At 40.0% G+C, this 27,291-nt stretch overlaps 1 pseudogene; it reads right to left on the bottom strand.

The window, feature by feature from the left end:
• Positions 1 to 18,496: 18,496 nt before the first annotated feature.
• LOC131816740 (elongation factor 1-alpha 1-like) lies at positions 18,497 to 20,087 on the bottom strand (annotated as a pseudogene).
• Between the last annotated feature and the right edge of the window lie 7,204 nt (positions 20,088 to 27,291).

Genomic DNA, 27,291 nt, shown 5'->3' with positions numbered 1-27,291 from the left:
CATAAATATAATTATCATATGGTTTCGCTTATTTGTGGAGCATAACAAAAAGCATGGAGGACATGGGGAGTTAGAGAGAAGGGAGTTGAGGGAAATTGGAAGGGGAGGTGAGTCATGAGAGACCATGGACTCTGAAAAACAATCTGAGGGGTTTGAAGAGGCGGGGGGGTGGGAGGTCGGGGTACCACCTCCCATGGATGGATTGCATGGAGCATGGATTGCATGGAGCACTGGGTGTGGTGCAAAAATAATGATAGTTATGCTGAAAATAAATAAATTAAAAAAAACACTAATTTAAAAAAATAATAAAAATATAGTATTCAATGATACCATAAATATAGTTTCTCAGTTTCTTCTTATCTTACAGATGATGATAATTATTATTATTATTTATGACCATGCTTGTCTCTTAGATCTGTACATGTTAGATGCCCCAGGGTTCTGTTCTGAACCTTCTTTTCCAATCTATCTTTGGACTCACTCCAGGTGATGTCATCCAGTCCCATGGGTTTACATACAATTAATGTACGGATGACTCCAAGCACAAATCTTTGGCATCTTTTCTTGAAACTCCAGACCCTTCTATCAAACTGCCTAGTTGACACAGCCATTTGGATGTCTGTTAGCCATTTCAAACATAACACCATCAAAAGGTTACTCTTGATTTCCACCTGCAAATATACTCCTTCTCCAGTTTTCTTTGCCTCAGCCAATGACATCACAGTCTACTTGATTGCTTGTGACCCAAATGTGGGCATTATCCTTGATTTCTTACTTTCTTTCACCTGCCACATCAGTAAGTCCTGTGGATACCCAAAACATCCAAAGTCTATAAACTTTTCTCCATCTCTATTCTTACAGTCATAATCTAAGATTACCCTAATTTATACTCTTCAAAAGTCTCCTGACTCATTGCCCTGCTTGAACTCTTGCATTTCTATGTCTACTCTCTACAAAGCCAAAGAGAGTGATTTTTAATTTTTATTTAATTTTTTCTATTTTTAAAAATATTTTATTTATTTATATATTTGACAGAGGAGAGAGAGAGAGAGCACAAGCAGAGGAATGGCAGGCAGAGTGAGAGGGAGAAGCAGGTTCCCCGAGGAGCAGGGAACCCGATGTGGGACTCGATCCTAGGATCCCAGGATCATGACCAGAGCTGAAGGCAGATGCTTAACCAACTGAGCCACCCAGGTGCCCTCAAAGAGAATGATTTTTTAAAAACACAAATCTGATGATGTCACACTCCTCTCCCCATAGCCCCAAATCATCAATGACCTTAACCCCATACTTTAGACTAAGATCTAAGTGACTTATCCTGATCTATAAAATTCTATGCATGTATCACTTGCATAGATCACAATCACCTGGAGGATCGATTAAACCCCAGTTTCTGATTCAGCAGACCTGAACTACAGGGGGAAAATTCACATTTCTAAGTTCTTAAGTGATTTGATTTGATGCTGCTGGTTTGGGGACCACACTTTGAAAACCACTGTTCCATACACGATAGTTCCAGCTTACCTCTCTGACCTCAACTCTTACTTTCTCCTCTCCTTTTATGTTCCTTCTACCTGGGGCCTCCCCCCCCCCCACCCCTGCCCAGTGGAAGTTTTGTATTAATTGTCTAACTTTCTCATTTGAATGATAGCATAATGCATAGCACCTAATAAATGAACCATAAATATCTATGAAGGAATGAATTAAAGGATCCTATTATAGTATACCTCACATTCTCTTTCACCCTTTAGCTGGTCCATCATCCTTCCAGAGGATGAAATCCTTGAGGGTGGGAATGTATTTTTTATCTTTACACCAACAAGCCCAGTGTGTGCCATTTAGCAGGTAGTCAATAAATATTTGCCCGTTTAAATGGTTTCTCCTTTCCAGTGTTGGGGAGGAACATTTGCCATGAATTCATGTCTTCTGTGAACTTCTTGATCTGTTCACATCTAAGTATGGTTAACCAGTGCTACATGGTTTTGCTATGTAGAGGCTAGTTTATACTGGTTCGTAAAAGCCAATTACTAAATTTTCAGGAATTTTGTGTCTGCTTGATGTCATATTGGTGGCTCAAAATCAGCCCTGGTGGGACTCTTCACACCACAGAGATAAGCAAATGCTACAAATCAAGTATTTTAGTACTAGTATTTTTCGGCCTAGTTTTCCAACCCCTACGCCTCAATTTTCTGATAGCTTCTAGATTGGTCTAGGACTTTAAGAAATAAACATGTGGTACAAATTGGCCCCTGATCTCCAACAGAGTAGCATTTCCAAAGGGGACTGGGAAGGAAAGGTACCCATTCACTTGGTGATAAAGCTATGGAGATTAGAATTAGGGGTGTTCATTAAGGTGGCTCTACCCTTGCCTTGCACATTGTTTGGTTATAATAGTAAGCCAATGGATTTTACAACCCCCACCGGTCCTCCAACTCCCCTGTCATTAAAAAACAAAACAAAAAAAACTTAAGTGGGGTGCCTGGGTGGCTCAATCTGTTAAGCGTCTGCCTTCGGCTCAGATTGTGATCCCAGGGTCCCGGGATCGAGCCCCATGTCAGGCTCCCTGCTCACGGGGAGTCTGCTGCTCCCTTTCCTTCCTGCTCATGCTCTCACTCGCTATCTCTCTCTCTCAAACAAAAACAAAAAAACTTTAAGATTGTTTGAAATTATTTTGGTCACTTCTATGCTGAAGAATTCTGACCAATCCAATACATTTACTCAGAGTTAATATTTTCTTGAGAGTGTACCTATCACTATGATATAGCATAACGCAGTTGGAGTATATCAGATGATTAAACCAGAAAACCTAAGTTGGTTGGGGTGCCATCTCCACCCATGAGCTGCTATGTATAGCTAAGAAAATTATCTAACCTCTCTGACCCTCTGTTTCTTCAACTATAAAATGGGGATAAATACTACCTATACTGAGTTCTCCACAGGTTTTCCAAATTGATCAAATTTGACAATAGAGGGGTGCCTTGGTGGCTCAGTGGGTTAGGCCTCTGCCTTCACCTTGGGTCATGATCCCAGGGTTCTGGGATCAAGCCCCGTGTCGGGCTCTCTGCTCAGCGGGGAGGCTGCTTCCCCCTCTCTCTGCCTGCCTCTCTGCCTACTTGTGATCTCTCTCTGTCAAATAAACAAATAGCATGGGGGACATGGGGAGTTAGAGAGGAGAAGGGAGTTGGGGGAAATTGGAAGGGGAGGTGAACCATGAGAGACTATGGACTCTGAAAAGCAATCTGAGGGGTTTGAAGGGGTGGGGGGTGGGAGATTGGGGTGCCAGGTGGTGGGTATTATAGAGGGCACGGATTGCACGGAGCACTGGGTGTGGTGAAAAAATAATGAATCCTGTTATCCTGAAAATAAATAATAAATAAATAAATAAATAAATATCTTTAAAAAAAATTTGACAATAGATACAAAAGTATTTTATAGAGCATAAAGATATCTATAATCTAGAATAATATTATCAACCTGACGAAGAAAGAATAGGGTTTATAGAACACACTGATCACGGGAAGAATATTTCTAGTATTTCTGAATGTAACTGTTTATAAACATTGACAGTTTCAAACATCCCTAGGTTGTGTGAACGTGTACTAAATTTTAGGGATGAACAATAATAGCACAAAACTGGTTCTCCTCCTCAGATACTTATTTTTAGAACAGTTTGTGATGAGAGTAAGGGAGAAAGAAGCATTGGCAAGGGGCCGATTAGCTCAGCTTTCCCGCTGAGCAGAGAGCCCAACGTGGGGCTTGATCCCAGGACCCTGAGATCATGACCTGAGCCCAAGAGAACTTGGTCCTAATACTTATTCACCAATCATATACTTATTCACCAATATATGACTCAAGACCAGTTACCAGACTTCCCAGAACCTTGATATTCCCATCTGTACAATGAAGAATTTGGCTTAAACTCTTCTTTAAAACACCTTATGGCTCAATACGTCAATAATCCTAATTGAATAGATAGGACATGCACATGAGAACAGACATAAGAATGCTTACATAGTATTTTGCCAAGTACAAGTACAGGTAAGTTCAGGCAGTATATATTAGGCATTTTGGTGGGTCAACTGAAAGAATGACTCCGTTTGGGTGGGCCGACTGGGGAAAGATATTGACATCTTGATCGAGGAGTTCTATGCCAGTGAACTTTGTACAATAAAAAATTTAAAAATAAATGTTCACCATGCAAAACTTAAGGCTTCCACCGCAGGGGAACAGATCAAGCAAAATTCTACTTATATAGTAGTCTTATATAGTAATGCCATATACTTTCATATTCATTATTTCACTTAATTCTAGAGAAGTTCGGGGCACCTGGGTGGCTCAGTGGGTTAAAGCCTCTGCCTTTGTCTCAGGTCATGATCCCAGGGTCCTAGGATTGAGCCCCGCATTGGGCTCTCTGCTCAGCGGGGAGTCTGCTTCCTCCTCTCTCTCTGCCTGCCTCTCTGCCTACTTGTGATCTCTGTCTGTCAAATAAATAAATAAATAAATAAAATCTTTTAAAAAAAATTCTAGAGAATTTCAATAACTTGTCAAAGGTCACTCTGCTAGCAAGTAACAGAATGGAGATTCAAATGCAAAGCTTTTGAATATAAGTTCAGCATTCCTGCTGTTATAGCACTAGTGTCTACCTTCTACTTGACCTCATTTGTTGTATGCAAAGAGGTTTGACTCTAGACCCCAGAGAAACTGGTCGACCGACTGCCTCCTGTCCCAACCCCACATTTGACTTGCATGATTCTTTTACATTTTGAAAATTAAGTTACATTTCTTATAACTGCATCTCCATTTTTTTTTTCCCCTGTTGCTGATATTCCAGGAACTGGCAGTTGCTGTTTCTACTGATCCCCTGTATATCACCGGGGACAACTAACCTCAATACACATCTGGTTTGCTTGAGTGGCTCCCTATTCTTCAATCCCCACCACAGCCAGCTGTTTCTTCCAATAGCAATTCCTTTACTGTGAAGCATTCTTCTCAATTTTGAAAACAGAGAATTAGAGAAAACACCACCAAGTTACTTTGTAATGCTTTTCTCCGGTCTATCTTGTTAGTCTTGACCACATACCCACTCTGCTTTGGCCACTGGAGTATTTCCTTGAGTTGCTACTAATAGATTAATGCACAGTGCTTTATTAAGATGTATGGATGTGTCACCCTAGTGCCATGCTAAGCATCAGCTGTTCTGGAGGGCAGCTGCCGTACTTCCCTTGATATGAGTCCTTCCTTGAGCTCTCTGCAGAATATTAAATGATGAGGCCATTCTGCCAGTCTGGAACAGCCTCCTGCCTACCCCTTCATGAGTCCTTCATGGGAAATATTCCATACAATCAGATGAAAACAAACTGAGAGAGAAGTCTATTTTTCATGTGTCAAGCCAGATACCCTGCTTCCGAAAGCTCAGACGCAATAACGTGAGGTCATACTCTTTCTCAGTCTGAGGCATCTGCTGACCTTCAGATTGTACACGGTGAGCTGGAGTCATGTGGTGGATGTCAGCCTTTGTGAGCGTGCGATTGCAGCCGTGAGTCAGTAGCCTGGCCCAGAAACGTGTGATTCTTCTTTCAATATTGCTCACTAGGAAGTCTGCTACAGACCACAGGTTACATGGCATGGACATGAGTTGAAATAACCCTTAAAATTAAAATGACATCAAGGGGCTCCTACTAATTACTATATTTTGTTCAGACTGAGAAAGTGGAAATGTAACCAGTGGAGCCCATTTGGGTGGAGGTATCTGGACGGCATAAATGCTCCCAGGAAACGGCACAAGGTTGCAGGTTGGATAAAACGACAGGACCCATCCATATGTTGTCTACAAGAGACCCATTTTGAACTTAAGGATACATCCAGACTGAAAGTGAAGGGATGGAGAAGCATCTTTCATGCCAATGGGCCTCAAAAGAAAGCCGGGGTAGTGATTCTCATAGAAGGTAAATTAGATTTTTTAAAAAAGATTTTATTCATTCATCTGTCAGACGAGAGAGAGAGAAAGCACACACAAGCAGGCAGAGGCGGAGAGAGAAGCAGGCTCCCTGCTGAGCAAGGAGCCTGATGTGGGACTCGATCCCAGGACCCTGGGATCATGACCTGAGCCGAAGGCAGTGGCTTAACTGACTGGAGCCACCCAGGTGTCCCAGATAAATTAGATTTTAAACTAAAGACTGTAGTCAGAGATAAAGAAGGACAGTACATCACTCTTAAAGGGTCTATCCACCAAGAAGATCTAACAATTGTAAATATTTATACCCCCGATATGGGAGCAGCCAACTACATAAGACAACTGTTCATCAAGATAAAGAGTCATAATGGGATGCCTGGGTGTCTCAGTTGGTTAAGCCACTGCCTTCCACTCAGGTCATGATCCCAGCATCCTGGGATCGAGTCCCACATCGGGCTCCTTGCTCAGTGGGAGCCTGCTTCTCCATCTGCCTCTGCCTGCCACTCTGTCTGCCTGTGCTCGCTCTGACAAATAAATAAAATAAAATCTTAAAAAAAAAAGATAAAGAGTCATATTGATATGAATACATTAATAGTAGGGGATCTTAACACACCACTCTCAGTAATAGACGGATCATCCAAGCAGACAATCAATAAAGAAACAAGAGCATTGAATGACACATTGAACTGGATGGACCTCATAGACACATACAGAACATTCCACCCTAAAACAACAGAAAACTCATTCTTCTCGAGTGCACATGGAATTTTCTCCAGAATAGACCACATATTTGGTCACAAATCAGGGCTCAACCGATACCAAAAGACTGAGATTATTTCCTGCATATTCTCAGACAACGATGCTTTGAAACTGGAACTCAACCACAAGAAAAAGTTTAGAAGGAATTCAAACACTTGCAAGCTGAAGACCACCCTGCTTAAAAATGTTTGGATCAACCAGGAAATCAAATAACTTAAACACTTCATGGAAACCAATGAGAATGAAGACACTTCAGCCCAAGACCTCTGGGATACAGCAAAGGTGGTTCTAAGGGGGAAATACATAGCCATCCAAATCTCCCTCAAAAAAATTGAAAATCCACAATACACCAGCTCTCTTTACACCTTAAAGAACTGGAGAATCAATAACAAATTAAGATATTTTATCATTCTACGGAGCACCTGGGTGGCTCAGTGGGTTAAAGCCTCTGCCTTTGGCTCGGGTCATGATCCCAGGGTCCTGGGATTGAGCCCTGCATCAGGCTCTCTGCTCGGCGGGGAGCCTGCTTCCTCCCCTCTCTCTCTCTGCCTGCCTCTCTGCCTACTTGTGATCTCTGTCTGTCAAATAAATAAATAAACATCTTTAAAAATAAAAAAAAATATTTTAGCATTCTAAAGGGACATATATAACTTGGGACTTTTTGAAGATGATAGATCAGCTAAGAATGATTAACTTCAAAGTGGGTAATGGAAAAAACTACAGTTTAATATACATTCTTTTATAGGAGAGGAAACTTTGAGGCTCAGTAGCTCATGTATTTTTAAAAATTTTTTAAAATTACAAAACTATTGGGGCACTTGGGTGGCTCAGTCAGGTAAGCGTCTCACTTTTGGTTTTGGCTCCTGACCTCCCGGTCGTGGGATCGATCCCTCAGTTGGGCTCTGTGCTCGGTGCTGAGTCTGCTTCAGATTCTTTTGCCCTCCTGCTTTGTCCCTCCCTGCGCTCTCTCTCTCTAATAAATAAATGAAATCTATTAGAAGTATTTATTAGTAAACTCAGGTAGCAATTTTGTTTTTACTGTTGAATAAATGATAATTAATGATTTCCTATGTGACAATTTTAGTTGGAATCCAGGTTGTATAAAATTCTTTTCTATTACTAAACTTCTTGAATAAATAAATAATAAATAAAATTAGTGTTTCACATATATCTTATTAAAGTCAGGTTGATTGAGGTATGATTTACAAACTGTAAAGTTTGTGTTTTTTTGATGTATAGTTCTATGAATTTTGACAGATACACACAGTTGTGTAACTACCATCACAATCAAAGTATACAATGTTTCCATCGCTCTGGAGACTTTCTTCATGCATCCCTATAGTCAGTCTTCCCTCTCCTCCCCACCCCTCATCGGTCTTGATAACTACTGATATGTGTCTCTCACATTAGTTTTGCCTTTTCAATATGAGATATAAATGACATCTACAGCATGTGCCTTTTAAATCTGGTCTCCTGGGGCACCTAGGTGGCTCAGTTGGTTGAGCTTCTATCTGCCTTTGGCTCAGGTCATGATCCCAGTGTCCTAAGATCCAGCCCCACATTCGGCACCCTGCTCAGTGGGAAGCCTGCTTCTCCCTCTCCCACTCCCCCTGCTTGTGTTCCCTTTCTCATTGTGTCTCTCTCTGTCAAATAAATAAAATCTTAAAAAAAAATCTGATCTCCTTCTCTTAACATAAAGATTTTGAGCTTCCTTCTTATAGTTGCATGTGTCAATTGTTGTTCCTTTTTATTATTAAGTAATATTCCATTGTATGGATATTGTTTAATCATTCACACATTGTTTGTTCACTCACAAGATGATGAATATTTGCCCCTTAGTTTTTGGCCGAAACAAAGAAAGCTGCAATGGACATTCATAAAGAAGACTTTGTGTGGACGTGTGTGTGTGTGTGTGTGTGTGTGTGTTTAAGATTTACTTATTTATTTGACAGACAGGAAGCATGAGCAGGGGGAAGGGCAGAGGAAGAGGGAAAGAAGCAGACTCCCTGCTGAGCATGGAGCCCAACACAGGGCTTGATCTCAGGACCCCAAGATCATGACCCGAGATGAAATCGAGAGTCAGCTGTTTATCCGGCTGAGACACCTAGGCAACCCCTGGACATATGTTTTTATATCTCTCAGGTGATTACCTAGAAGTGAAATGGTTGGGTCATGTGGTTAAGTATATACTCAGCTTTTTAAGAAATTGCCAGAATGCTTTCCAAAGTGGTGGAAAATTTTATAATTCTCATCAGCAGTGTGTGAGTTTTCCAGTTGTTCTATATTCTCACCAACACACAGCAGACTGTCTTTTTAATTTAGCCATTCTTACAGGTGTGCAGGAATATCTCTTTGTGGTTTTAATTTGCATTTCCCTAACAAGGATGCTATTTGTAATTAGCAGGTACCCAATAAATTATAAGATTTGAACATCTTTCCATGTTCTTATTTGTCATCGGTATACAGTGGCCTGGCCTTATCCAGTTTCACTTGCTACAGTTCCAGTTACTTGTGGTAAACCAACCGTGGTCCCAGAAGCAGAGGACCCTCCTTCTGACAAACGGTCAAGTCAATAATCACCATACCTATATCATTCACCTCACTTCATCTCATCATGTGGGCATTTTATCATGTCTCATCCTCACAAAAAGGAGGGTGAGAACAGTACAATAAGACATTTTGAGAGAGACCACATTCCATTACTTATTATTCTCATAATTGTTCCAATTTATCAATTTTTGTTGTTAATCTCTTATTGTGCCTAACTTACAAGTTAAACTTTATCATAAATATTTATTACAGGAAAAAACAGCATATATAAGATTTGGTACTTATTTGCTGTTTCAGGCACCCCTTGGGGGTCTCAGAATGTAGCCCCCCTGGAAAGAGGCGACCGTATCTTCAGTGATGAATTGTCTGTTCAGGTCTTTCCCACTACTAATTGGGTTGTTTGCTTTTTATTATTGAGTTGTAAGAGTTCTTTATATATTCTGGATATCAGCCCATTATCTGACATGTGTTGTACACATATTTGCTCCCAGTTTGTGGCTTTTCTTTTCATTTTCTTAGCAGAGTTCTTCAAAGAGAAGTGTTCAATTTTAATGAAATCAACTTTTTCTTTTATCAGTTTTCTCTTTGATAGTTTATCCCTTTTTATGCCTGGCTATGAAATCTTTGCCTAATCTTCTTTGATAAAGACAATAGTTCTTTATAAAACCTACAGAACATTTCTCCATGACTTCAAAATTTTCCTGAAATTTACCTCTGTGCAAATGCTTTCAAGAAAAGTCTCTATTATATTTAAAATAAATTTAACTGAATTCTTTTAATGTACAGTGTTCTTTTCCTAATGAGGATTTCCTATGGTCATAGAACCATCCTTAGAATTTTTATTTTTATACATGTGATTCATCATTAGGTACTAAGGTATGCATAGAGTTCTTTTGTCTGGTCAATCCATGAGCACATTTTCTTGTGGTAAGTTATTTGATATTTTTTGACTTACACTGGGTTTTTAGAAAATTAGTTATCTATAACTACATTAGCCTATAGTTTAATGACATGTTGAAAATCACAGCCATTTTCTTTTTAAAAATTTTTATGTAAGAACAAAATCAACTCTACAACAGAGAATGTTGTATTTCCTGAAGTACTGATTTAATTAAAATGGTGAAATTTTGGGGCGCCTGGGTGGCTCAGTGGGTTAAATCCTCTGCCCTCGGCTCAGGTCATGATCCCAGGGTTCTGGAATCGAGCCCCGCGTCGGGCTCTCTGCTCGGCAGGGAGCCTGCTTCCTCCTCTCTCTCTGCCTGCCTCTCTGCCTACTTGTGATCTCTGTCTGTCAAATAAATAAATAAAATCTTTAATAAAAAAAATGGTGAAATTTCATTGTTAGTAATAATTATCATTGCATTATTGAATAATAATGTTAGTAATAATTATCATTGCATTATTGAATACATTCTTGCTCTTCTGCTTCAGTTTTGCAAGGAGCCTGACCCCCTCGGTTCACTTTTGATACACTGTGATAGATTTCATAAAATATTTCATAATCATATAGAGCTCTGCACAGAAACAAATGACAAATAACAGAATTAGAAACTACCTTGTTGGGCCTAACACTGTGTACTCCTCTCTGTTTTTAATCTTCTTATTGATTATACCAACTTCAAGTATCCATAACTATTTGACAAAAAATATTCATTTTGATTTCTTCTCTTCATAGACAATTAATCCCTCAGTGATATTACCAGGGCAGCGCTTGGGCTCCTATGTTACTTTCCATTGTGCCTGTGTCTATTTCTTATGTTACATTGTAAGTTTCTTGAGAATAAGAACTCTGCTTTATTCACCTTCATATCCCCAGTACCCAGTATAGAATCTTTACACAGGTACTAAGGATGTGAAGGTACATATTAAACTGATGTTTGGATTAGTGTAAACTAGCAAAATATAACTTTTTGGTATTCATTTGTCCTTTTAGAAATAGATGGAAGTAGCTGTTGGGGATTAAAAACTGAGTTTTTGGAATCAGACGGACTTGGGTTCAAATGCCAACTCTGTAATATTCTGGCATTGCCACCTTGGAAAGCTACTTTATCTTTTGTCCATGAATTTTTCTCATTTATAAAGCAGAGGTAAGGACACTCGGCTTCAGGCTGTTTTGAGTGTTAAATGAAACGAGTCAAAGTATATGGCCCAGGGTGTTCAATATGAGGCAGTGGCTAGTAGTGGCAGCATCAAAATTATTTCTGTGTTCACATCACCACAGTATCCTGTTGGACACAAATTTAAGATATTGAGTTTTCAGGCCACCACTAAACTCTGATATTTGTTTTAGATAAATTTGGCTTTTTCTGTCCTCTGAATCATCCAGAATTTTGTGTAGAATTCCACTCTCAGTATCTCAGACCTCACAGCATCTATTGATGTTTGCTTAGATTGACTTTTCTTAACAGCGTGTTATAGCTCAGTCTTATATCATCTCTAAGGGAAGTCTTATATCATCACAGCCAGTCTTATATCATCACTTGGGAACAGATCATACAGTGGGTTTGTGGGTATCATCATAGCCTGTCTTTTTTTTTTTTTAAGATTTTATTTATTTATTTGACAGACAGAGATCACAAGTAGGCAGAGAGGCAGGCAGAGAGAGCAGAGGGAGAGAAGCAGGCTCCCTGCTGAGCAGAGAGCCCGATGCGGGGCTTGATCCCTGGGATCATGACCTGAGCCGAAGGCAGAGGCTTTAACCCACTGAGCCACCCAGGCACCCCATCACAGCCAGTCTTATATCTTCACTTGAGAACAGATCATACAGTGGGTACCCATCTTTTCCATATTCTACTCACAATATGGGACTGTTATCTGGTTTCTACTTCATTCATAAAGGGATGGACTCACCACCAAATACTGGAAAGTGGTCATAATCATTTAAAATGTTCATAAAAAATAAAAAAAATAAAAAATAAAATGTTTCATAAAAATATTATTATAATTAAAAATATATATATATTTTTAAAGATTTTATTTATTTATCAGAGAGAGAGAGGGGGAGAGAGTGAGCACAGGCAGACAGAATGGCAGGCAGAGGCAGAGGGAGAAGCAGGCTCCCTGCTGAGCATGGAGCCCGATGTGGGACTCGATCCCAGGATGCTGGGATCATGACCTGAGCCGAAGGCAGCTGCTTAACCAACTGAGCCACCCAGGCGTCCCTTAAAAATATATTTTTAAGTTTTTAAACTTTAATTCCAGTATAGTTAACATATTGTGTTCTATTGGTTTCAGGGGTACCATATAATGATTCAATAATTCTATATATTACTCAGTGCTCATAATGATAAGTGTACTCTTAGCCCCCATCACCTATTTCACCCATCTCCCCACCCAGCTCCTCTACGGTGACCATCAGTTTGTGCTCTATAGTTGAGAGTCTTCTCTTGGTTTGTCTCTCTTTTTTTCCTTTTTGCTCATTTTGTTTGTTTGTTTGTTTCTTGACTTTCACATATGAGTAAAATCACATGGTATTTGTCTTTCTCTAACTGAAGTATTTTGCTTAGCACTATATTCTCTAGCTCCATCCATGTCATGGCAAATGCCAAGATTTCATTCCTCTTAATGGCTGAATAATATTCCATTATATAAATATATATCACATCTTCTTTATCCTTTCATCTACCGATGGACACTTGAGCTGCTTCCTTAATTTGGCTATTGTAAATAATGCTGTAATAAAAATAGGGATGCAGGGCGCCTGGGTGGCTCAGTGGGTTAAGCCGATGCCTTCGGCTCAGGTCATGATCTCAGGGTCCTGGGATCGAGTCTTGCATCAGGCTCTCTGCTCAGCAGGGAGCCTGCTTCCTCCTCTCTCTCTGCCTGCCTCTCTGCCTACTTGTGATCGCTCTCTGTCAAATAAATAAATAAAATCTTAAAAAAAAATAGGGATGCATATATCCTTTTGCAATAGTGTTTTTTTTTTTTTTTTTTTTTTTTTTTTTTTTTTTTTTAAATCCTTTGGGTAAATACCCACTAGTGCAATTACTGGATCATAGAGTAGTTCTATCTTAAATTTTTTGAGGAACCTCCATACTGTTTTCCACAGTGGCTGCACCAGTTTGCATTCCAAACAACAGTGTATGAGGGTTTTTTTTTCTCCACATCTTTACGAACACTCATTGTTTCTTGTGTTCTTGATTTTAGCCATCTAACAGGTGTGAGTTGATAGCTCATTGAGGTTTTGATTTGCATTTCCCTGATGATTAATGATGTTGAGTATCTTTTCATGTGTCTGCTGGCCATCTGTATGTCTTCTTCAGAGAAATGTCTGTTTATGTCTTCTGCCCATTTATAAATTGGATTAAATGCTTCTTGGGTGTTGAGTCCATAAGTTCTATCTCTATTTTGGATACTGACCCTTTATCAGATATGTCATTTGCAGGTATTTTCTCCCCTTTAGTAGGTTCGTTTTAGTTTTGTTGTTTCCTTCACTGTGCAGAAGGTTTTTATTTTAATGTGGTCCCAATAGTTTATTTTTGCTTCTTTTTCTTTTACTTCAAGAGACATACCTGGGAAAATGTTTCAATGTCAAAGACATTACTGCCCATGCTCTCTTCTAGGATTTTTGTGGTTTCAGGCCTCACACTTGGGTCTTCACTTCATTTTGAGTTTATTTTTGTATATCATGGAAAGAAGTGTTCCAGTTTCATTCTTTTGCGTGTTGCTATCCAGTTTAGTCAACACCATTTGTTGAAGAGACTCTATATTCTGTCCTGTAAAAGATTAATTCACCACATAATTATGGGTTTATTTTGGGGCTTTCTATTCTGTACCATTGGTCTTTGTGTTTATTTTTATGCCAGTATCATTCTGCTTTAATTATTACCACTTTATAGTATAATTTGAAGTCTAGAGTTGTTATACCTGCAGTTTTTTTGGTACAGCTCTTTATTTATTTAAATTTTAATTTAATTTAATTTTTATTTTATTATGTTATGCTAGTCACTATATAGTAGATCATTAGTTTTGATGTAGTGTTCCATGATTCATTGTTTGCATATAACACCCAGTGCTCCATGTAATACATACTCTCCTTTTTTTTTTTTTTTTAAAGATTTTATTTATTTATTTGACAGAGAGAGACACAGCAAGAGAGGGAACACAAGCAGGGGGAGTGGGAGAGGGAGAAGCAGGCTTTCCGCCAAGCAGGGAGCCTGATATGGGGCTTGATCCTAGGACCCTGGGATCATGACCTGAGCCAAAGGCAGGTGCTTAACGACTGAGCCACCCAGGCGCTCCAATATGTGTCTTCCTTAATACCCATCATGGGGTTAACCCCTCCCCGCCTCCCCTCTGAAACCCTCAGTTTGTTTCCTGGGGTCCATAGTCTCTCACGGTTCATCTCCCTCTCTGATTCCTCCCCCTTCATTTTTCTCTTCCTTCTCTTAAGTCCTCCATGCTATTCCTTAGGTACCACATATAAGTGAAACCATATGATAATTGTTTTTCTCTGCTTGACTTATTTCACTCAGCATAATCTCCTCCAGTTCCATCCATGCTGATGCAAAAGTTGGGTATTCATCTTTTCTGATGCTGAGTAACATTCCATTGTATATATGAACTGCATCTTCTTTATCCATTCATCTGTTGAAGGGCATCTCATCTCCTTCCATAGTCTGGCTATTGTGGATATTAATGCTAGGAACACTGGGGTGCATGTGGCTCTTCTTTTCACTATATCTGTACCTTTGGAGTACAGTAGTGCAATTCCTGGGTTATAAGGCAGCTCTATTTTTAACTTTTTGAGGAACCTCCACACTGTTTTCCAAAGTGGCTGTACCAACTTGCATTCCCACCAATGGTGTAAGAAGGTTCCCCTTTCTCCACATTCTCTCTAGCATTTGTTGTTTCTTGCCTTGTCAATTTTTGCCATTCTAACTGGTGTAAGGTGGTATCTCAATATGGTTTTGATTTGAATTTCCCTGATGGCTAATGATATTAAACATTTTTTCATATGTCTGTTAGACGTTAGTGTGTCTTCTTGGAGAAGTGTGACAGTCTCTTCAATAAATGGTGCTGGGAAAATTGGACAGCTATATATAGAAGAATGAAACTTGACCACTCTCTCACACCATACACAAAGATAAACTCTAAAAGGATAAAAGACCTCAAGTGAGACAGGAATCCATCAAAATCCTAGAGGAGAACATAGGCAGTAACCTTTTTGACATCGGCCACAGCAACTTCTTTCAAGACATGTCTCCAAAGGCAAGGGAAACAAAAGCGAAATGAACTTTTGGGACTTCATTAAGATAAAGAGCTTCTGCACAGCAAGGGTAACAGTCAACAGCACAAAGCGGCAAGCCACGGAATTTGCAAATGACACTTCAGATAAAGCACTGCTATCCAAGATCTATAAAGAACTTCTCAAATTCAACACCCAAAAAACAAATAATCAAGTCCAGTTTTGTTTTTATTTTTCAAGATTGCTTTGGCTATTTGAGGTCTTTTGTGGTTCCCTAACAAATAAAGGATTGTTTGTTCTAGTTTAAAATGATGGTGATATTTGATAAGGATTGCATTATATCTATAGATTGGTTTGGGTAATACAGACACTTTTAAAAAATTTATTTATTTTCAGCATAACAGTATTTATTGTTTTTGTACCACACCCAGAGCTCCATGCAATCCGTGCCCTCTATAATACCCACCACCTGGTACCGCGACCTCCCACCCCCTGCCCCTTCAAACCCCCAGACCTTTTTTCAGAGTCCATAGTCTCTCATGGTTCACGTCCCCTTCCAATTTCCCCCAACTCCCTAATAATACTTCTTCTTCCAATCCGTGAGCATGGAATGCCTTTTTATTTCTTTGCCTTGACTTGAACTTTTTTCATCAGTGTTTTATAGTTTTCATAGTATCACAGTAGAGGTCTTTCACCTACTTGGTTAAGCTTATTCTTAGGTATTTAATTGCTTTTGGTGCAATTGTAAATGGGATTGGGATTGCTTTTGTAATTTTACTTCATGCTGCTACATTATTTGTGTATAGAAATGTGAAGATTTATGGGGCACCTGGGTGACTCGGTCGTTAGGCATCTGCCTTCAGCTCAGGTCATGATCCTGGGGTCCTGGGATCGAGCCCCACATTGGGCTCCCTGCTCATCGAGAGGCCTGCTTCTCCCCTTTCCCACTCCCCCTGCTTGTGCTCCCTCTCTGGCTGTCTCTCTGTGTCACATAAATGAATAAAATCTTAAAAAAAAAAAAAGAAATGTGACAGATTTCTGTACATTGATTTTGTACCCTGTAACCTTACTGAATTCATTTATCATTTCTAGTAGCTTTTAGGTAGAGTCTTCCAGATTTTCTATACGATAAATAGTGAGAGTTTTACTTCTTCCTTGCCTATTTAGATGCCTTTTATTCTTTTTCTTGTCTAACTGCCATGGCTAGAACTTCTATGTTGAATAAAAGTGGTGTGAGTAGACATCCCTGTCTTGTTGTTGATCTTAGGAGGATCGCTCTCAGTTACTCCCCATTGAGTATGGTGATGGCTGTGCATTTTTCATATATAGCCTTTCGTGTATTGAGGCTTGTTCTCTTTAAACCTACTTTCTTGAGGTTGTTTTTTTTTTTTTTTTGATGATGAATGGATGTTGTTCTTTGTCAAATGCTTTTTCTGCATCTATTGAAATGAGCATATGGTTTTTATGCTTTCTCTTATTGATGTGATATATCACTTTGATTGTTTGGTAAATATCGGACCACACTTACAACCCAGGAAAGTGATCATGGTGTATGATTTTTTTAATGTATTGTTGGATTCAGTTTGCTTATATTTTGTTGAGGGTCTTTGCATCAATATTCATGAGAGATATTGGCCATAGTTCTCTTTTCTAATGGCATCTTTATCTGGTTTTGGTATTAGAGTAATGTTGGTTTCCTAGAATAAATTTGGAAGTTTTCCTTCCTCTTCTGTTTCTTGCAATAGTTTGAGAATAGGTATTGACTCTTTAAATGTTTGTTAGAATTCATCTGTGAAGACATGTGGTCCTGGACTTTTGTTTGCTGGGAGGTTTTTTTTTTTAAAGATTTTATTTATTTATTTGACAGAGATTACAAGTAGACAGAGAGGCAGGCAGAGAGAGGAAGGGAAGCAGGCTCCCCGGCGAGCAGAGAGCCCGATGTGGGGCTCAATCCCAGGACCCTCGGATCATGACCTGAGCCGAAGGCAAAGGCTTTAACCCACTGAGCCACCCAGGCACCCCTGTTGGGAGTTTTTTGATTACTGATTCAATTTCATTGCTGGCAGTTTGTTCAAATTTTCTATTTCTTTCTGATTCAATTTTGGGGAGGTTATGTGTTTCTTAAAATTTATCTGGTTCTTCTAGGTTGTCCAATTTGTTGGCATGTAGATTTTCATAATATTCTGTTACAACTGTTTGTATTTCTGTGGCGTCATTTGTATTTCTCCTCTTTCATTTCTGATTTTGCTTATTTAAATCCTCTCCTTTTTGAGTAAGTCTGGCTAGAGGCTTATTAGTTTTGTTAATCTTTTGAAAGAAGCTTCTGGTTTTGTGGATCTATTGCTTTTTTATCTCTTATTTAAAAAATTTTTTTTAAAAGTTTTTATTTAAAATCTAATTAGTTGGGGCACCTGGGTGGCTGAGTCAATTAAGCATCTGCCTTCGGCTTGAGTCATGATCCCCGAATCCTGGGATCAAGCCCCACATCAGGCTCCCTGCTCAGCGGGGACCCTCTTCTCCCTCTTCCACTCGCCCTGCTTGTGCTCTCTCTGTCTCCCTGTCAAATCAATACATAAAATCTTAAAAAAAAAAAAATTCTAGTTAGTTAACATACCCTGGAGTATTAGTTCCAGGTGTACCATTTAGTGATTCAGCTTACTCCTCACAAGTGTACTCCCCATCCCTACCACCTATTTAACCCACCCTCCCTCCCACTTCATGTCTGATAACCCCGTTTGTTCTCTCTACTTGAGACTCTATGTCTCGGTTTGCCCTTTTCTCTTTTTTTTCCTTTGCTCATTTGTTTTGTTTCTTGACTTTCACCTAGGAGTGAAATCACATGGTATTTTTTCTTTCTTTGACTCTTTTCTTTTTTTCCTCATGAAACTTTTGTTTTAATGGGTCTCAAAATTCTGTGACAGATTTTTGGTCAAGTTGTTTCCATTAAAAAGTACTGATTTTAAAAAACTAATAACTTAAAACTGCCACACACACACACACACACACACACACACACACACACAAACAAATGGTCCACCAAACATTCTCCTTTCCTTCTGAAGGTTTTATGATGCATTGTAATCATTAACCAGTCTTTTACTATTAAACTTAAATGGCCAATTGACACAAACAGTTCTGAGACCGTTCTTCCACCACTGATTAAGACTGGGGTGGCAGGTATTGGGGATAATATTCATTTAGCCTTCTGAGCTTTCTGGGCAGACTTGGTGACCCTGCCAGCTCCAGCTGCCTTCTTGTCCACTGCTTTGATGACACCCACAGCAAACGTCTGTCTCATGTCACGAACAGCGAAACAGCCCAGAGGAGGATAGTCAGAGAAGCTCTCAACACACATAGGCTTGCCAGGAACCATATCAACAATGGCAGCATCACCAGATTTCAAGAACTTGGGACCATCCTCCAGCTTTTTTCCAGAATGACGATCTATCTTCTTCAGTTCAGCAAACTTGCAAGCAATGTGAGCTGTGTGACAATCCAGCACAGGTGCATATCCAGCACTAATTTGGCCTGGATGGTTCAGAATAATCATCTGAGCTGTGAAGCCAGCTGCTTCCATTGGTGGGTCATTTTTGCTGTCCCCAGCCACACTGCCACGACGAACATCTTTGACAGATACGTTCTTGACATTGAAGTCCACATTGTCCCCAGGAAGAGCCTCACTCAAAGCTTCATGGTGCATTTCAACAGACTTGACTTCAGTTGTAACATTGACTGGAGCAAAAGTGACCACCATGCCAGGCTTAAGAACACCAGTCTCCACTCAGCCCACAGGGACAGTACCAATACCATCAATTTTGTAGACGTCCTGGAGAGGCAGACGCAAGGGCTTGTCAGTTGGACGAGTTGGTGGCAGAATGCAACCCGGAGCTTCAAGCAGTGTGGTTTCACTGGCATTCCCATCTTTACGGGTGACTTTCTATCCTTTGAACCAAGGCATATTAGCACTTGGCTCCAGCATGTTGTCACCATTCCAACCAGAAATTGGCACAAATGCTACTGTGTTGGGGTTGTAGCCAATTTTCTTAATGTAGGTGCTGACTTCCTTAACGATTTCCTCGTATCTCTTCTGGCTGTAGGGTGGCTCAGTGGAATCCATTTTGTTAACACCAACAATTAGTTGTTTTATACCCAGTGTGTAAGCCAGAAGGCATGCTCACGGGTCTGCCCGTTCTTGGAGATACCTGCTTCAAATTCACCAACACCAGTAGCAACAATCAGGACAGCACAGTCAGCCTGGGATGTGCCTGTAATCATGTTTTTGATAAAGTCTCTGTGTCTTGGAGCATCAATGATGGTCACATAATACTTGCTGGTCTCGAATTTCCAGAGGGAGATATCAATGGTGATACCACATTCACATTCAGCTTTCAGTTTACCCAAAACCCAGGAGCCTTTTCCCATCTCAGCAGCCTCCTTCTCGAATTTTTCGATAGTTCTTTTGTCGATCCCACCACATTTGTAGATCAGATGACCAGTAGTGGTAGACTTGCCTGAATTTACGTGTCCGATGACAACAATGTTGATATGAGTCTTTTCCTTCCCCATTCTGGTTTAGGTTGAGTGGTGGTTTTCGCGACACCTGTGTTCTGGCGGCAAACCCGTTACAAAAAAAAAAGCCTTTCTTTGACTCTTTAGCTCCATTCATGTCCTTGCAAATGTCAAGCTTTCATTTATTTTTTTTTTTAACATTTCTTTTATTTCTTCTCTAATTTTTCTTTCCTTTTGCTGGTTTGGGGTTTGTTTGCTCTTCTTTTTCTAGCTCCTTTTGCTATATGGTTAGATTGTTTACCTGAGATTTTTCTCGCTTCTTGAGGTAGGACTGTATTGCTACAACTATCCCTCTTAGGACCACTTTTGCTGCATCCCAAAGATTTTGGACCCTTGTGTTTTCATTTTCATCTGTCTCCATGTACTTTTAAAAATTTCTTCTTTAATTTCTTGGTTGACCCATTCTTTGTTTAGTAGCATATTATTTAACCTCCAATTATTTGTGCTCTTTTCCAGATTTTTTTCTTGTGTTTGATTTGTAGTTTCATAGTGTTGTGGGTTAGAAAAGATGCATAGAATGATTTTTATCTTTTTGAATTTTTTGAGACTTGTTTTGTGGCCTAATACGTGATCTCTTTTGGAGAATGTCCCATGTGTAGTTGAAAAGAATGTGTATTCTGCTGTTTGAGGATGGAATATTCTGAATATATCTGTTAAACTCATCTGGTCCAATGTATCATTCAAAGCTACTGTTTGCTTATTGATTTATGATTGGAAGATCTGTTCATTGATGTAAGTGGGGGTATTGAAGTCCCCTCCTATTATTGTATTACTATGGATTATTACTTTACGTTTAGTTATTAACTGTTCTAACTATTGGGTGCTCCCATGTTGGGTGCATAAATATTGACAGTTGTTGTGTATTCTTGTTGGATTGTCCCCTGAATGATTATATAGTATTCTTCTTTGTTTAAAGTCTATTTTGTCGAATATGCTTTGTTATCCTTGCCTTTTCACATCCCTTTGCATGATAAAAGCTTTTCCATCCCTTCACTTTCAATTAGCATGTATCTTCTAGTCTGAAATGAATCTCTTGTAGGCAGCACATAGATGGGTCTTGTTCAGCATGGGGATAGGGTCATGGAAATGAGATCTTTCATTCATTCACTCACCCATCTACCTTTCCATTTAAAGATTTCTTAAGCACCTACTACATGCTAGGCCCTGAGCTCCATCCAAGGAATTCTTAGTGGTATAAAAAATTGCTTCTTACAAGTGTAGCACAGCAATGCTAGCAAGTTAGGTATGGAGTCCTGCAGGCAGCCCTATGTTTATACTGGATGGCCGGGGAGGAAAATGGCACCTGCCAGTTCCTTTGTCCCTGGAGGAGTTCCCCAGTAATTTCTGCCCTGTGGTAGGCTCTGAGATGAGTAAACAACAATCCCTCCTGTATGCCTTGGCACCTTGAAAACTGCTGCTTCTATACTGTATCTTTGTGGGCTGTTGGTTGTGCTATCTCTTTAAGGGTGGGGACCCTCCATCTCTCCCAGAGCCAAGCCTACTGATTTTTTAAAATTCCAGGATTTAAGTGCTACTGGTTGAAGACCTCACAAAATTTGGCCCTTCTCATTTTCAAAGCCAAATGTTGGGGACTCATCTTCCCTGTGGAAGCTTTTCACTGTGAGGGTCTGTTTCTCTTCCCTTTCCATGTCCACAGTGTCCTTCCCTCCAGCAGACAGTCCCAGGAGTCTACTTAGTTCCCCACTGGATCTCTGTCCTTCCTATCCTCTTCCATGTGGCCTCTTCTCTACATTTAGTTGTGGAGTTTATCCTGCCAGTTTTTCAGGCTGTTTTCTGGGTTACTGACGTTGATGTAAGTGTTATCTATTTCTATCCATGGGAAGAGTGAGCCTAGGGTCCTCCTACTCTTCTTAAAAATACTTAGTTATTATTGACCTATACCCATATACATACAGAATGCTCTAGCTAAATGGAAATGAGATCTTTCATTCATTCATTCATCCATCTACCTTTCCATTTAAAGATTTCTTAAGCACCTACTACATGCTAGGCCCTGAGCTCCATCCAAGGAATTCTTAGTGGTATAAAAAATTGCTTCTTACAAGTGTCTTAAATCATAAAATTCTGGATTAAATTCACCTAGAAAAATCTATATTTTCTGAAAAATAACAACACATCTAGTAACATTTTTACATGTAAATAACTAAAAGGGCATTGTGTATCTTTTAAAAGTTTTAAAAAATAATCTCTGGAGAGAGATGGATTTAAACTAGCTTCACCAGCATGCAGTGCTTGAAACCAATCTTCAAGAGTACCCCTGACCCCATCCAATTTCACATCTTCTAACCCCCCACGGATGTTAAGACATTGTGTCTGTGCCATCACTTTTCAGATTTCTTGTAAACTGAAGAATTCAAGCATGGCACAGACAATCTTCACTAGAACAGCCTGTTACTTATAATTTCTCCAGTGTATGTTCATGCCGATTCTTAGGTTGGCTCAATAGAGCTAAATACATATCTTGTTGCATCTGATAATTTAACAAAAGGAAGCCAAGGTTCTGGGAATCATCTCTGTGTTGTTTCACATGAATCTTTGTTATTACACACAGATGTCCTTTACCTCAAACAGCCAGGTTATTTTGGACTCGAGCAATGCAAATTTGCCCCTTATTTCCCCTCCTTTGCTGTTTGGACCCCTTCTCTGCCTCCCTCTTCTTTGAAAGTTCCCACACATACTTCTAAAACACCCATCCCTGGGTCTTCAATTCTCCATGTTTCCTGAAGTCTTAGGCTAATGTTTCCATTAGTTTGGCTTTGCTTCCTTGAAGCAGGATCATTGATTTGCCTATATCCAGATCCATACATTATGTATTAGTAGATGAGAAATCACACACAAATGGCAGGACTTGGCAGGAGGCATCAACACAGATTAGCTCTAGCTGATCAAATAATAACCACAAGCCAGCTCTGCTCTCTGCTCAATGAGTCTCTAGAGGGAAATCACAGGAATCTTTTCTATTTTTCAGAATGGCTTTCCTTCTCTTGTATTCTTAATAAAAACATTTATTCCCTGGACATCCTGGGGTAAAATTTAGTCCTCATCAGTAACAGTCATCATAGCATTAAACATTTAAGGGGAGAAATGTGATGGGGGCTGTCAGGGTTCAGGAATAATGGAGGGAGGACTAAGCTGATATTAAAGCACCAATTAAACACTTCCTGAGCAAAACGTGGCATTCTGGGAAAATCAGAAGGAGCTAGGTAGCTGACAGGTTGGATCTGAGAAGAAAGGTATCGGTGTACGCACTGAATCAATGAACTGAACCTGAGAAGGAGAGACTGCCAGAATTTCCTGGCGAAGAGAAAATGTTTTCTCAGCTACAACCTGGAGGTCAGCAGTGTAATTTTCCACTCAAGCCTGAATATCTTAAAAGATTCCTTCCTCTTTGATCTGCCACTTAACAGGTAGATTCTATGTGGGTGTTTGATGAGGCTGATTCGTGGCCTCTTTTGGAACCAAAGAAAGAGAGATGAGGGCTTTTTAGGGCATCTAGGTGGCTCAGTCGGGCTCAGAGCCCAACCTTTAACCTAGGGCACCTAGGTGGCTGCCTTTGGCTCAGTCATGATCTCAGTGCCCTGGAACTGAGTCCCGCTTCCCTCCCTGCTCAGCGGGGAGTCTGCCTCTCCTCTCCATCTGCCTGCTGCTCCCCCCTGCTTGTGCTCTCTCTCTTTCTCTGTCAAATAAATAAATAAAATCTTTAAAAGAAAAAGGGATGAGGGGTTTTTGAACTTACCATCATCAGAATGTCTCCTTAGAACTGGACTTTTTGTTCAGTCACAGCATTACTGCTGTTATAGGATACTGTGACCTCCTGCTTGGGTCTTAATCCTACCCCAATAGTGGGACAGGAGGGATGGAGTTAAGGGGTAACAAAGGAAAGGAAATCAGAGAAGTCAGGGGCCCATGTGTGTACCAAAGTTTTCAACTGGGGTTGGTGGAGTGGGTATATCTTATAGGAACTGCCAGCTATCAAGACACCTTACAGGGTGGAGATTAACATTCAGAGATTAACAAAGAATTTAGAAAAGTCTGTCCCTGGACCAAACAAGGAAGACTGAACCATATACTGAAAACTAGGGAATGCGAATCTAGCTAAAGGGAATCTGAAGAAGCATGAAAAAGCAAATGCATTGGTCATTCACAACAAATCATCAGAGCTCAACATTTAACTTGAAATATTTAAAGGTCAACCAGCAGATGCCTTCATTTTGATCTTGGCTTTGGCCTCTGATCCCTCCCTGGTCTCTTTGATTCCCCTCTCTTTGACCCCCTGGGGGTCTGGGATGCATGGTGGTTAAGTATTCAGACTTAGACACTATGCAAATGAAGTTTGAACCCCTGCTCTGACACTTAACAAGTTGTGTCCCCTCGAACAAATTCATTCACCCCTTGGAGGACTTAACTCCTTCTCTGTAAAGTGGAGAAAACAATTCCTACCTCATAGAAGTATTATGAGGATGAAATGGTATGAGGTAGGTAAAGCCCCTCTTATAGGATTTGACTTCGTGAATATAAAATGCTTTTAACCTGGTTTCTTACTGAGTTAGATAGCCCTGGACCTAGGTCTGTGTCCTGTGGGAGCCTATTAATTTGTTGACTCCTTTTTAGGAAGAGCCATCCCTGGAAGGTACTAGTTCCTTGGATGTTCCTATCCCAGCATTTTGGTACTCTCCAAACTGAGAGTTACTTGTTATTTGGGGGGGGGGGGTCACCATTTAGTGCTTTTAGTTGTCTTGGTCATCCCAACTTCTGGTTTGTTCCTGTGGTATTGTGATTTGTAATAAGAAAGCCCTGTTTCTGTGGAAAGAGCCAAGATGCCCTTCAACAGAGGAATGGATAACGAAGATGTGGTCCATATATAAAATGAAATATTACTCAGCCATCAGAAAGGATGAATACCCAACTTTTGCATCAGCATGGATGGGAATGGAGGGGATTATGCTGAGTGAAATAAGTCAAGCAGAGAGAGTCAATTATCATACAGTTTCACTTACTTGTGGAACAGAAGGAATAACATGGAGGACATGAGAAGAATGAAAGGAAAAGTGAATTTGGGGAAATCAGAGGGGGAGACAAACCATGAGAGACTGTGGACTCCAATAAACAAACAGGGTTTTAGATGGGAGGGAGGTGGGGGTGGGTGAGCCTGGTGGTGGGTATTAGGAGGGCATGGATTGCATGGAGCACAGGGTGTTGTACATTAACAATGAATCTTGGAACTCACTGCATCAAAAACTAATGATGTGCTTTATGGTGACTAACATAACATAATTAAAAAAAAAAGAAAGAAAGAAAAAAGAAAAGAAAGCCCTGTTTCTGGCCCAGATCTTCTTTCCAATTTTAGTATATGTGCTGCCAAAGCAAGCACTCTGGCCCAGATCTTCTAGTATATGTGTTGCTGAAGCGAGCACTGGCCCAGATCTTCTAAAACCCTTGAAATTTCCCAAGAGAGCCGTAAAGGTGTCTTTTGTTATGTTAATGAGGCAACTTCTGGATCCACCTAAGAATGGGACTGGCTGCCAGGACAGTCAAAGATCTATTTGTTTGGTATTGGATTTTCAGTCCCCTCCCCATGGGAGAGGAATGGGAGACTGAATCAATCACCAATGGCCAATGATTTAATCAATCATGCCTTCTAATGAAGTCTGAATAAAAACCCAAAAATGCTGGGTTCAGAGCAATTCTGGGCTGGTGAAAACGTGTTGAGATTTGGGGAGAGTGGTACACTTGGAGAGGGCACGGAAGCTCTGTGCCTTACCTTATATTTTGTCCTAGGCATCCCTTTCATTTGGCTGTTCCTGTGTTGTATCCTTTTATAGTAAACAAGGATCTAATAAGTAAAATTTTTCTCTAAGTTCTGTGAGCTGTTCTAGCAAACTGACTGAACCCAAGGAGGGGGTCATTGGGGACATATGATTTATAGCCAGTAGGTCAGAAGCACAGGTGTCAACCTAGATTTGTAACCGGCACTTGATGTGGAGGGAATGATGGGAAGTCTTGTGGGACTGAGCCCTTCACCTGTGGCATCTGTATCAGAATTGAAGTGAATTGCAGGATACCCAGTTGGTGTTAGAGCATTGCTTGTCAGTGTGGGGAACCCTTACCCTTCCACAAGGGAACTGGTTGCAGAACCTTAATGGCTTAGTCTTTTGATAATCTTATTAAATAAGATTATAAATAATCTTCAGGACCACCTAAGCAAATTCCTAGTATTTCTTTGGCACTATTCGATAGTTCCTTTACAATTCAGAGACTATTTTAGGCATTATTCACAACATGCTAGATGACCAAGAGTTAATTCAAGAGCTACTGAAAAGATTCTGACATTATTTATTTTTAAACTGTGGCTATTAAGGTCTAATATAATTTTTCTGGACATTAAGCATTTGGCTAAGTGTTTCAATATCAACTGAGATGTAGGATAATGCACTTTGACTTTAGTATAAGCAGCATATTTAAATAATCAAGCACTGTTTAATATTCCCAGATGTGGGGCATAGAAAATGTTATTTTTACCTCCTCCCCCCTTTTAGTAGTCACCTTATAAGAGAGAGACCAGGGTCTGTAAACACAAACACCACGGAACTCACTGTAAAACAAAGAGTTGGTTGCAACAACTCTGATTTAGGAGAAACAACTGACCTTTACTAGCATATGGTCTGCTTTGCCTGAGGAGATTGGATTTTTCAACGTGATCATCTTCTTGGGAAAATTTCATTTTCAAAAACACTTTTTTTCACTGGTGGGCTGTCAACTCCTGCCTTACTTTTCTTACTTGTGTTTTCCTTTCACTGCCAATTGAAAATATCCTACTCTATGCCCTTCCCATGGGATCATTCTTGCTCAGTCTGGTGGAGGCCAGCCATGGCCCTGGAAGGAAGGGGACTAGCAGCCAAGCTTGAGCCACCATTGCTTTGATGAGGGACACCACTGACCGAGCTTCTGCATTTTATTGGTCATGGTAGAGAGATCAATGGCAACAGCACCAAATTGTCCTCGCCATTATGATTCTAAATTTTCCATTTTTGTAAAATGGCAGAAGCTGCATTTGTTCTATTGCCATCACTACTTTGAAATGTGTAAAGGGTGGGAGAATTAAAGATAAGATCAGAAATATCAAAGATTTGGTAATGTAAAAATGTAAGGACAGCCATAGAGGGTGAGTGCTTTTCTTTTTCTTAAAAAAAAATTTTTTTTTAAAATTCATTTTAGAGAGAGAGAGAGATAAAGAGGGCACAAGAAGCGGGTG

This window comes from Mustela lutreola, chromosome 15, assembly GCF_030435805.1.
Source record: "Mustela lutreola isolate mMusLut2 chromosome 15, mMusLut2.pri, whole genome shotgun sequence".
Lineage (NCBI taxonomy): Eukaryota > Metazoa > Chordata > Mammalia > Carnivora > Mustelidae > Mustela > Mustela lutreola.
Note: the sequence above shows the minus strand (reverse complement) of the source record. Positions and strands in the feature narration are given on the sequence as shown.